Source organism: Palaemon carinicauda, chromosome 29, assembly GCF_036898095.1.
Source record: "Palaemon carinicauda isolate YSFRI2023 chromosome 29, ASM3689809v2, whole genome shotgun sequence".
Lineage (NCBI taxonomy): Eukaryota > Metazoa > Arthropoda > Malacostraca > Decapoda > Palaemonidae > Palaemon > Palaemon carinicauda.
In genome coordinates, this window is record NC_090753.1 from 28,371,870 (window position 1) to 28,384,408 (window position 12,539).

Sequence of the window (12,539 nt, forward strand, 5' to 3'; positions counted from 1 at the left end):
TGAAGATTACTGTCGGCATTCTCTCTCTCTCTCTCTCTCTCTCTCTCTCTCTCTCTCTCTCTCTATAGCTGAAACTTTGATGTATTGTTACATTGTTATTTTCCTTTTCATATGAGGATTACTGCGGCTTCTCTCTCTCTCTCTCTCTCTCTCTCTCTCTCTCTCTCTCTTTTAGCCGAAGCTTTGAAGTATTGTTTTTCTATTCTATATCTTTTCAGATGAAGTTAACTGCGGCATTCTCTCTCTCTCTCTCTCTCTCTCTCTCTCTCTCTCTCTGGATGAGAGAGAAAGAGAGCTAGCGCGATGCAATGTATAGTTCGGTGATGGCGGTGGGGAAGTGGTAAGTTTAACATTGCGGCTAAGACCAGCTCTGAGTATCCAGACTAGGGCTGGACCACTTCTAACTCCATTACATTTTCATATATATGTTTTTTCTCTCTTCTTCAACCTTTTTATCCAAACTCACAACTTTCAGTCTCTCCTGGCTTAAAGAAAAAAATAAGTTAGATAAGATAAAAAAGGAAGACCACTCCCTGCGACCTATCCCTGCGAAATAGGTTCAACTGCTTATGAGTGTTACATAACTTTTGTGCCCTGTTAGAGAGCTGGCCAACTAAAAAAAACAGTTACTGCTTCTTGGTAATGCTAAGTAGTACCTAAAAATCTGGCTGTTCTTTGATGTCCGGAAATCCTAGTAATCACTACCCTTGCGATGTCAATCCTTGCGAGAAAACAGGCTTTCTGCATTATGCTGCTCAGTTTGGGGCTGCAGCTTGTCAGGGTCACCCTAACTTTGAGGAGACTTAAGTGTTGCTTTGTGAGCGCTTATGGGAGGTTAGGGACATAAAAGCTGGAAAGTCACCCAGGATTAAGAGGAGGCAGCGGCACGTGGGTAACTATCAGCCTCCCCAACCTTGTTTTACAAGATCGGTTACAAAGCTAATAATTATATTAGTTATTAGATGAGTTTTGCAAACATACGCATTAGACAATATCATAGAGAAATTAAGAATGAGTGAAAAAATGAAGTTAAAGAAGGAATGTGCAAAATTCCAAATAAAAAAAAAATGGTGTGTAGACTTCAAAGCAGGGTGCGCTGCGAATCTGCACTGCAATAATGTATGCCTGTTCTCTCAGCCAGAACAGTACATAGAAAAATTAAAAAATTTAAACCAAAATTTCAGAAAATAGTTTAAAGAGGTCATTTCAAAGTTTAAAGAGTTGGAAATAAGAAACAAAGAAGTCTCTGATGATGTGGTAGAAAATGGGATTAGTATCCAAAAAAATAAAAATTGATTTAAACTCGATGACAAAACCTAGGAAGGCAATAACCAACCAAAAAAAAAAAAAAAAAAAATATGAAACCCACTAGAGGACGGGTAGCTAAGGCCAAGAACAGTTTTTTCTTCCCTAGCAGAAGAAGAAGATGAGACGTTATTAATCAGAGACTAAATGATAAAGGACCAAGGGGAGCAATTCAGTCTCAAAAAGAGGAGAAAGGTCAGGTCCTATCCAGTTGACAAACGCACAGAAGATGAAAGTGGTCAGTAAAACTATAACATAGAAAAAATAGACCACTCTTATTGTTCAAGCAACTGGAAATGACCTATTCCTAAGAAAAGGATACTACTGGCAAACAGAACATTTGGTTAAACAGCTAGAAAAACAATACAAATAATACTATAGTTATATGTATTCTCCACAAAGAAATAACCAATGCAATAAGAAGCACAGAAAGGATAGATAAATCAATTGGTCCACAGAATCTAATTCCTGAAAAATCCGAGTACAAGAAGTTGAGCCGAAAAGTAGATGAACTAGTTAGAAAGGCCAAGGTCAATGAAGAGAATAGAGTGGCTACAACTAATAAAGAAAACTAAAAATATTCTTTTTTTTTGCCTATTTAAACAGTAGAAAGCCAATAGAGAAAACAAAAATCAAAAATAGCCCATTAAAGAACTTGGAGGGTAATCTTATAACAAATTGTTTGGAATAAGCCGAACTGATGAATGCATATTTCACGACTGCATTCACTAGGGAAGTATCAATCACCTTCCCCGAACCAGCTATCAAATATGAAGGGCTACAACCATTAAGTGTAGTCACCTTTACAATGGATGATGACAAGAAAAAAATAAAAGGGCTCAGTAAGCCTAAGGCACCAGGTCAGGATGATATTCATCCAAGAGAGATTATTTACCTAGAAGAGGAGATAGCCCCAAACTTTTTACAAAGTGTTCCGAAATGCAGGCAACGGAAGAAAGGCACCACGTAAATGGGAACTAGGTAATGTTCCTCCAATCGAGAAGAAGGGACCAAAAGATGAACCTGACATCTACAGACCTGTGTGTCTACCTCCAATACCTTGCAAGATTTTTTTAATCAATTATAGTTTATTTATTAGTATAATACATAGTGAAAAAACAATCTTCTGATAAACATCAAACATGGTTTTAAACAAAAGAGATCATGTGTGATGAAGATTTTCGAAATTTTCCACATGTTTAGCATTTATCACGAAAGGATGCCACTAAACATCATATACCTTGACTTTTCAAAAGGATTTTGACAAACTTCGTTATAGGAAAAAATAATTATCAAAATGAGAACACCTACCAACAGGTCTTCCTTCTATGTCATTGCCTAGCCCTCCCTAGTCCCAGCTTTGGTGGATAGTAGCTTTGGTCTCTGATCATATCTATATATGTTCAGTTTCAAGGCCATTGTCCTGCTAGCTATAGATATGTCACTATCCCTAGCCTTTTCCAGTCATGACCGACCTTAAAACAGACACCATAAAAATGGAATGTTTACTTCCCAAAAAAGATGAACAGTATCCAAATGCATTCACGTATATACATAAACTGACCGGAAGGAAACTCTGTTATTGAAGATTGCGAAAGATATATGGCTTTATAAATCAGACAGTTTCAATTAAGGAATTGTTGTTGAGCTGAATTCATGAACAATGGAGCCGTTGTCTACACTATAAAACACAATGTATTTGTAGGTTTTGGTCAAGTTTTTCTGGGTTTATTTTTCTTAAGGAAAGCAATATTCTTTGGTGGAGTTTTCCAAAAGTCATTTGCATTTTGATTGACACTTCCTGCTCTTTCTTAGAAGACAGTTTGATCGTTGATCTGGTCTAGGTATTCACTCGCTGGCTGCTAACAAATACATATGGTACAAGTATTCTCTTACTTATGCAGCATGTATTTTTTATGGTTATGCTACAGATAAGAAATGACCTCTCTCTCTCTCTCTCTCTCTCTCTCTCTCTCTCTCTCTCTCTCTCTCTCTCTCTCTCTAGTTAAACATCTGACTTCTAAGCGAGTATGGCCAGAGTCTTTGTGAGTCCTATATCTATTATTGATTTCTTATAAGTTTTATTCCCGCTGGAACTAAGCGATAATCTAGATTTATTTCAATATAACAATGTGCTTATATATATATATATATATATATGTATATATATATATATATAAATATATATATATATATATATATATGTATATATATACTATATATATATTTATTTTTATATACATATATATATATATATATATATATTTATATATATACATATATATATATATATATATATATACATATAAATATATATATATATATATATGTATATATATATATATATATACTGTACATATGTACATATATATATATATATATATATACATATATATATATATATATATATGTATATATATATATATATATACATATATATATATATATATATATATGTATATATATATATACATATGTATACATTATATGTATATTTATATGTATATATACATATATATATATATATATATATAAATATATATATATATATATATATATATATATATTTATATATATGTATATGTATATATATACAACGGATTTTGAGCGAAGCGAAAAATCTATTTTTGGGTGAGATAGCCATGTCGTCCTGATGGAAGTTCCTATAGGGTAGCTTCCTAGGGTATATTACAACTACGGCGATATTCCCAGAGAATTTACCTTAAGGTACCAGAATTCTAACTCCTGGAGCGAGTATCCCTCGTGAAAGGGATATGGCGACATATCAGAGGACGTATTCTAGACACGTCACATGGCAATCTACGACCTGAACAGAGATTCGTCTCGTAGGAGGGAGATTGACGAGATACGAATTCGGGAAAGAAAAAGGGGAGCCGCTCCCAAGGCTTCCCTATCCCCCGAATCGTATGCGTGCCTGGCGCCAATCCTGGCGCCATCTGTATTCCTTGTAGCGTACACGAGGTGCTACAGATACTGTATGTAGGGAGGGGTCCTACAAGCCCTTTCTTAGAAAGGCAAGGGCGGGTCCATCAGGACGACATGGCTATCTCACCCAAAAATAGATTTTTCGCTTCGCTCAAAATCCGTTTTTTGGGCTCAAGCCATGTCGTCCTGATGGAAGTGTACCAGAGCATTACTGTATCTGTGGATTCTCAGAACGTGCCGTACTCCCCGGAGGTAATTTTTTCCCGGTCGACTAGACCTAGAGACCTAAGATGTTACCGTTATACATCTTTTCAACTAACTATAAACTATGTTAGAGCTTCCTGCCCCCTACAGGGAAGAGTCCTACTAGACTCTGGAAAAGTCTCGAAGAGTACATATATCTATGTACGAATACCAGGCAAGCTAATATAGTGGTCTCGCCCCTATATTAAGTAAAGCATAGTTTTGAAAAGGACCACTGCGTCAATATGAAATATCGACCAGTTTTCCGCACAATACTTGAATTGGACAAAGGTTTTATATCCGCATAGGAGGAAAACCAATGCAACATAGCTTGCATAAAGGAACAATTCTATTAGAATTATCCCAGATAAGGTACATAGAATGAATGCTCAATTATACCAGTAAATTGACACAGGTGAAGGAGACGCAAGGTTCTCAAGAACCAGATTATTGACAGGCAATAAATAGACAGGTTAACCACAATTATATATATATATATATATATATATATAAGAAGAGGATAACCCAAAACTTTAAGCATAAGTATGATAGTAAACAGGGCTTGTTTGTCTGAAAGAAAAACATTAGATGCCACTTTTAAGATACCGAGGTATCAAAGTCATAAAAGCCTGTATTACAAATCAATGACATTAGCGTTAGAAACGCTCGGCACACATGTCTGCACTTATGCTAGGTTCACCTTCGGAAATGGAACAGTCTGGATGGGCAACACAGTGCCCTCACTTAGTTTGTAGTACAGTATGTAACTACACACTCACCCTGGAATTAATCGTCCTAATTAAGACCACTGTTCCTCGCAGAGTTAAACAGTAGGGTTAACACCGCGACCCACTGCTACCACAGATCTCTTTTAGTTCCTCTACTTGCTTCGCATAGTGGCGAAAGAACACTCTGGAAGACTTCCAGCCAGTGTATGAACGGAGATGTTCAAAATCCATGCAATTAAAGAAATTTAAGAATGAGGCAACTTTCCTCGGATCGTGACCTGCGGGTGTATTGTCAGGATCCGCTCTGCGAATAAAATATGTGAATTTTTGCTCTGAGTTGATTCAGAGATAAATTTGAGCCTGATGTTTCTCCCCTGAATAGTTGACCACCCTTGAAGTCTGAAGTTCTATGAAGATAGACCTTTAGGCATTCTACTGGACATAGAGATGCATCTTCTTTCAGAGGGGCAGATTCTCCAGGGACCCCACCTGTTGGTGGGTAACTCATTCTTGGCGAGAAACGTAGGATCCGGAAACAGGTTCAGTTCTTCCCCATCCAGGAACTGAACACGACCTGCCTCTCTCGAGAGGCTACAATTTTCACTAACCCCTGGCCCCCGGACGCGAGTGCAAATTAGGAAAATAACTTTTTGTGTCAAATCCTTTAACGCACATTCTTCATTGCTCAACAGAGAAGCGAAATGAAGAACTTGTCTAAAGACCATGAAATGGGCTTTGGAGGTGCTGAAGGTCTGAGCCTAGCACAGGCTTTCGGGACTTTATTAAAGATCTCGTTACCTAGGTCGACCTGGAAGGCATATAGAATGGGTCTTGTCAAAGCAGACTTACACGCTGAAATCGTGTTCGCTGCCAACCCTTGACCATGGAGGTGGGGAAAAAAGATAAGCAGAAGTCTGTCAAGATCTCCTGCGGAATCTTCGCCTTGACAAAAGGCCACCCATTTTCTCCAAGATGACTCATATTGCCTTCTAGTAGATTTGCATTTATATTCCTCAAGGAAGTCTATACTGGCTTTCGAAATCCCGAAACGCTTTCTCACCGCTAGGGAGAGAAAATCATGAACTGCAGGGTCCGGGTTTTCTGTAATGAAGCGCAGACAGTTGACTTCTGGACTCGCTGGGTCAGAACTGGATCTGGTAGTGGTAAAAACTTCAGCTACAGTTCCAATGCCAGGAGGAACCACACGCTGTTCGGCCACTTGTGGGCCACTAGTGCCGCTACCCTTTGAAGGATCTCAGTTTGTTGAGGACCCTCAACAGAAGGTTGTGAGGAGGGAACAGATAAATCTTGGACCATCTGTTCCAGTCGAGGGACATCGCGTCCACTGCTTCCGCTAAGGGGTCCTCGTACGGGGCACGTACAGGGGCAACTTCTTGTTGTCTTTCGTCGCAAAGAGGTCTATCTGCAGTTCTGGGACTGATTCAGAATGAAGGAGAATGATCCTGCGTCTAAGGACCATTCCGACTCTATCGGTGTGAACCTGGATAGAGCGTCCGCTGTCACATTGCGGACTCCTTGAAGGTGAACTGCCGACAGGTACCACTTCTTCTTTTCCGCCAATCGGAAGACGGCCAACATCACCTGGTTGAGAGGTGGTGACCTCGATCCTTGTTGATTCAAGTATCTTACAACTACCTCGCTGTCTATTACCACTTTATGTGGAACGAATGACGCGGGGAGACTTTCTTTAAGGTAAGGAGCACTGCCCTAGCTTCTAGAAAGTTTTATGAGAAAGGTCTTGAATAGCCTGGACCAAGTCCCCTGGACTTTTTTTCCGATGAGAGTAACCTCCCCATCCCTCCTTTGAGGCGTCTGAGTGAATCGTCACCGACGGGGGAGGTGGCTGAAGAAGAACCTGACTTCTTTAGATGTCTGGCTTGGGACCAAGGCCTGAGAAGAGTACTTAGCCGAAGCGGCTGGTCTTCTCAGATCTCTTCACGCGTTTGATGCATAACTTCTCCAAACTCCGATTGCATCCTTTAGCTGTGCTCTTAGCACTGGGTCTGTCACCGAAGCAAACTGGAGAGAGCGCAGTACTCTCTCCTGCTCGTGTCTTGATATCCTTTCGGAATCTTGAAGTCTCTTGACAGAACCCGCTATCTCCTTCCTTTTCTTCGCTGGGGTGGAGAAACGATGTGACAAAAGGTCCCAGTGGGTCTTAGCCACTGGAACTTTTGAGATGGAGAAAGTCGAGACTTTTTCTGTTGATCTTGAAGCCTTGGTACTCTAGGAACTGGATCACTGACTGGAAGCTTGCAAGCATTCTGTCTCGGATGCTGCCCACACCAACCAGTCGTCCAGGTAGGCTACTACCTGAATTCCCTTTAGGCGAAATTGTTTGAGAGCTACGCTCGCAAGCTTCGTAAAAATCCTTGGGGCTATGTTTAGCCCGAATGGCATGGCTCCGAAGGCGTATAGTCTTCGCTGTAGCCTGAACCCTAGGTAGGGGGAGAGTCGATGGCTAATTGGAATGTGCCAGTAGGCATCTGACAAGTCTATAGAGACGGAATATGCCCTCTTGGGCAGTAAGGTCCTTATGTGTTGCAGTGTTAGCATTTTGAATTTTGCAATTCACTATGAACTTGTTAAGTGGCGACAAGTCCAGAATGACTCTGAGCTTTTCCGAGTCTTTCTTGGGAACACAAAACAGCCTCCCTTAGAAATTGATGGGCTTCACCCTTTTTCTCCAACCGTTCTTGAACGTACTCCTCCATAACGGGGGTGGAGTGTTGGAAAAACCGAAGGTACGGGGGTGGAGTGCTGTACCAGCTCCCGCCCAATCCATTCTTGAGTAGGCTGTGGGCCCAGGGATCGAAGGTCCACCGATCCCGAAATTTCAGAAGTCTCCCTCCTACCGGTATCACCTCACTTGGACTGCCGTCCTGAGGTCTTGCCTTCCTGACCATGACCACCCCTGAATCCCCTTCCCCTTGAGGGGCGTCTAGACGAGCCTCTGGCTGCTCCTCTAGGCTTTGCTCGGAAGGAAGTAGACTGCCCTTCGAACGCTGGGGTGAATGCCGTGGACTGTGTCGACACGGCCTGGGGTACCCACTGAAAGGTGGTCGGGGTTTGTGCCACGATCTGGGGCACTGGGGGCAAAGGCAATTGCAGTTGCTGTTGCTGTCTAAGAGGCTTGGCTGGCCGAGACGGTAGCCTAGTCCTCATAGTCTTCCTCTTTGGTTGAGGACCCTCATCCGGGGAAGACTTTCTTTTGATAGCCAGGTCCCACTTCTGGAGAAGGTTTCTATTCTCCAAGGTGGCTTTATCAAAAACTTCTTTGACCAAGTCGGTAGGGAAAAAGGTCTTTTCCCCAAATGTTGGAGGAGATTAGTTTCTTTAGCTCGTGCCTCACTGTAGCCGAGGTAAACACGAACTCCCTACAAGCTCTCCTTGCCTTGACGAAGCCATAAAGGTCCTTCGTCACTGTGGCCAGATGAGGCTTGGCCACTACCATGAACATTTCATGGACCTTGGGGTCACTTGCCATCGTCTCGAGAGTAGTCTGAAGAGACATTGAGGCAGTCAGTCTTTCTTTTGTATCGAACTCACTTCGCAAAAGAAAGTCAGACAGCTTAGGGAGGTCCTTGCCGAACTGACGTCCGGCAATATCAGCCTCCAACTTTCCCACTTAGAACGTAAGATGGACGTCCTTCCAATCTTTGTGGTCCATAGGCAGGGCTAGCGACAAGGGTTTACACTCCTCTAGGGAGGGGCAAGACTTGCCGGCCTCGATTGCTTTTAGTACAGCCAGAAACCCTTTCTGTAAAAGGGGGAAGGCTCTAGTAGGCGAGGACACAAAGGAAGGGAGCTTCCTATTTAATGCAGCTACCTTTGAGTTAGAGAAGCCCCTCTCTTTCATCGAAGATGAAAGTAGAGCTTGAGCCTTAGCATGGTCATCACTATGACCTCCTTCGGCTCTGCCTCCTCCTTTGAAGCTGGTTCCTTCCTCAGCCGGACATAACAGTCCGGATATGGTGCCTTGCTGGGCCAGAATTCCACCCTCCAGGGGAACTGAGCCCAGCATATCCGAGATGACGATCTTTCCAGTCGTCATCGACATGTGCTCAGCATACCTCCATGGGTTAGCATCCGAGCACAAAGGAAGGTCTTTCACATTGAGCTTTTCTGGGGCCCATGTGATTCTGCAAGGCACTGCATTCGCAGTTCCATTGCAGCCCGCCTTCTCCTGATTCTCCTTCTGCATTTGTTGGATCATTCCAACAATAGAAGAGAGGGCCTGTCCCAGCTCTACTGGGAGACCGGCCGATGTAGAGGGACTTGAACTTCATCCTGGGCTTCTGCAAGGAGGTCTTCCTCCTGACACCCGTCCACATCAGATATCCTGTCATTTAGCTGGATGTCTTGCATCGCGACCGCGACTTCAGCATCCACCTGGATCTGAACTTAGGGGATCTCCTCTTGAGGCTGGGGAATCACTGCATCAGCTGATGCCTAGGGAAAGATACGCCCTCATCTTCTCACTTGGAAGATAAGGGCCAGAAGTGTACTTTTGGAAGCCCCTTACCCAGGTACGAAGCTTCTTCCTAGCTATTTAAATGTCTCATTAATCAGGTTAGTGCACACAGTACATACCTGAGGGTCCCAATACCGGAGATCATCCTTGGAGACAGCGTATGCTGCGTGTCTCCTACAAAACTCATGTCCGCAGAGGTTCTTGCTGCTGACATTGCAGAAAGCACTTCCCCACTTCGGAGTGTCCTTCTGTAAAGAGAAGAAATTTCCACGAGTATCAAGTGAACTATGTATCACTGGATATGCATAGTATAGCATAACAATTCAGAAATTAAAGACACACACTTGTGTTTCCCTCACAACCCATTGCTGCAGCCTTCCAGATAATAAAATCAAAATGGTTTATCTCTACTAGAGTAACCAGTGCAAAGTTTCCAGAGGAAACAGGTGGAGCTCACACCTAGGCAATGATTTTAAAATCCGGGATAATAGACAGGGAAGAACTCTGCTTCTTGTCTGAAGGCAACAGCAAAGGGCCGTGCAAGAACACACAATAGTGTTAGAAGATACAGTGCTGTACCTAAACTTTTACTATAGTTTTCTTCTTACTGTATATGCTATACAGAAGAATACTAGTACAGTATAGGAGGATGTGTGCCGGCCTGCCTTTGCCGGCCGGCACACACCACAATTAGCTTTAAAGTATACTACTTAACAGCTATAGGGCGGCAGCCCTCTGGTTCAAATGCCTGTGCTGGCGGCAGCAGCTGCCGGCCAGCAACAGCCAGTGTTGGCCGGCAATGATTGCCGGCCAGCAACTACACAAGGTAGTACCCTGCTGCCGGCCACACTCTTGGTGACCGGCAGACAAGGACTGACATAAGCCGGCCGGCAAAGGTACAAGACCGATGCCAGCCGGCAGCAAAAGAACCAGAAGACTACACCTGCCCGGCTGCCGGCCTCATAGGCCGGCAGCCGGGACAGGTACAGCACTAGAAGAAAATAGAATGGATGCCGGGATAAGAGTGTACACAACCCCCCAAGCCCGGCAACCGAAAGAGTGCATATAAGGAAGGGGAGAAACTTAATTCAGGCTTCCTTGATCAATGCCGTCCGGCTCTGCCGGCAGGCATGGATGAGGGACCAAGAGAGGTCCGGGCAGCACTCGAAAACATAAGACCCTTGCCGTCCAGCATCTCTGCCGGCCGGCAATGGGCTTAGTCAATTCCACATCCCAACCTATACTAGGTCCAGAAGTAGAATGACATACAGTACAGTAATACCCCTGCCGGCCAGCTCTGCCGGCCGGCAAGGTACAGTACAGTAATGGCTAGGCCATTACGGAGATAGAGGGGGAAGGGACAAGAGGGTCCTGCCAACCTTGCTTTAGTGATAGATCACCCGCAGCCAAGAACTTTGTCTTAGCCTAAGGGAGATCTAAGGGAAAGGGCCAGCACAGTAGTATAATACCTGCCAGCTTCCAGAGCACCAAAGCAAGGAAGGCGTTGCTACTCCCAAGGGAAGATTTTATCCTCCCCGAGAACAGCAACAGGACTTAGTCTGGTCGATCACACAAGAAGGAATCATAACTACAGAAACCTTCGATAGTGACCTAAGGGAGCTAAGCTCCCTTTGTAAGTGTTAGGTCAGCGAGGGAGACTCTGCCCCAAGCCAGACAACACGGACTCAGACTAAAAACTCTGTTGTTCTGTCCCTCTTTGAACCAGACTCTGCTGGAACAGGAAGGTACAGTAACACCCTAGTATAGTTTTATCGAAAATAAATTCGGAAAAAACCACTTAGGGATAAGCCCAAGGCTTAAACAGAGGGAAAGGGATTGCATACCTTCTCCGAAGAAAAGAAAGCAACCGGGGAGTATAATAAAGTATACTAAGGCTCCATAAGCAATTAGCCTAGGCACCAAGAGAATCGATTACCTGATTCACCGAAACTCTCACGTATACAATCTTGGAAATATTCCACACAGTCTAAAATGTATAAAATATAGCCTAAAGCTTCAATAAAATTTTAATTACACTCGGAAAAACCAAAATCATGCATTAAGTACTAGGACCAAACGACTAGGCTACATGGCCTAGCGTAGGCCAGAATGGCGAATACTTCGCCAAATAATACTAAGCACGAAAGGAAATCCTATGTAAAGCTAAATAGCTAAAATTTATTAAGCAAAACAACCAGGAATGTCACTCTGACTAACTAATTTATACCTAGCGAGTGACAGTGTCCAGGACACCTCTGGTAGGCTACGGCTCTTGTATCAAAGATTAATCCTATTAATCACTCAAAATTTTACCAAGAGCCTACATTTATACATAACAGACACTATACTCAACTTATCCGAGGTCAACGAAGACGAAGAAGCCATGAAAAGCTGAATAAATCCAAGATTTGCGAGAAAAACAGGAAAAAACACCGAGTTGTTAAGCTACGCAAAAAGGAATACAGATGGCGCCAGGATTGGCGCCAGGCACGCATACGATTCGGGGGATAGGGAAGCCTTGGGAGCGGCTCCCCTTTTTCTTTCCCGAATTCGTATCTCGTCAATCTCTCTCCTACGAGACGAATCTCTGTTCAGGTCGTAGATTGCCATGTGACGTGTCTAGAATACGTCCTCTGATATGTCGCGATATCCCTTTCACGAGGGATACTCACTCCAGGAGTTAGAATTCTGGTACCTTAAGGTAAATTCTCTGGGAATATCGCCGTAGTTGTAATATACCCTAGGAAGCTACCCTATAGGAACTTCCATCAGGACGACATGGCTTGAGCCCAAAAATATATATATACACACACACACACATA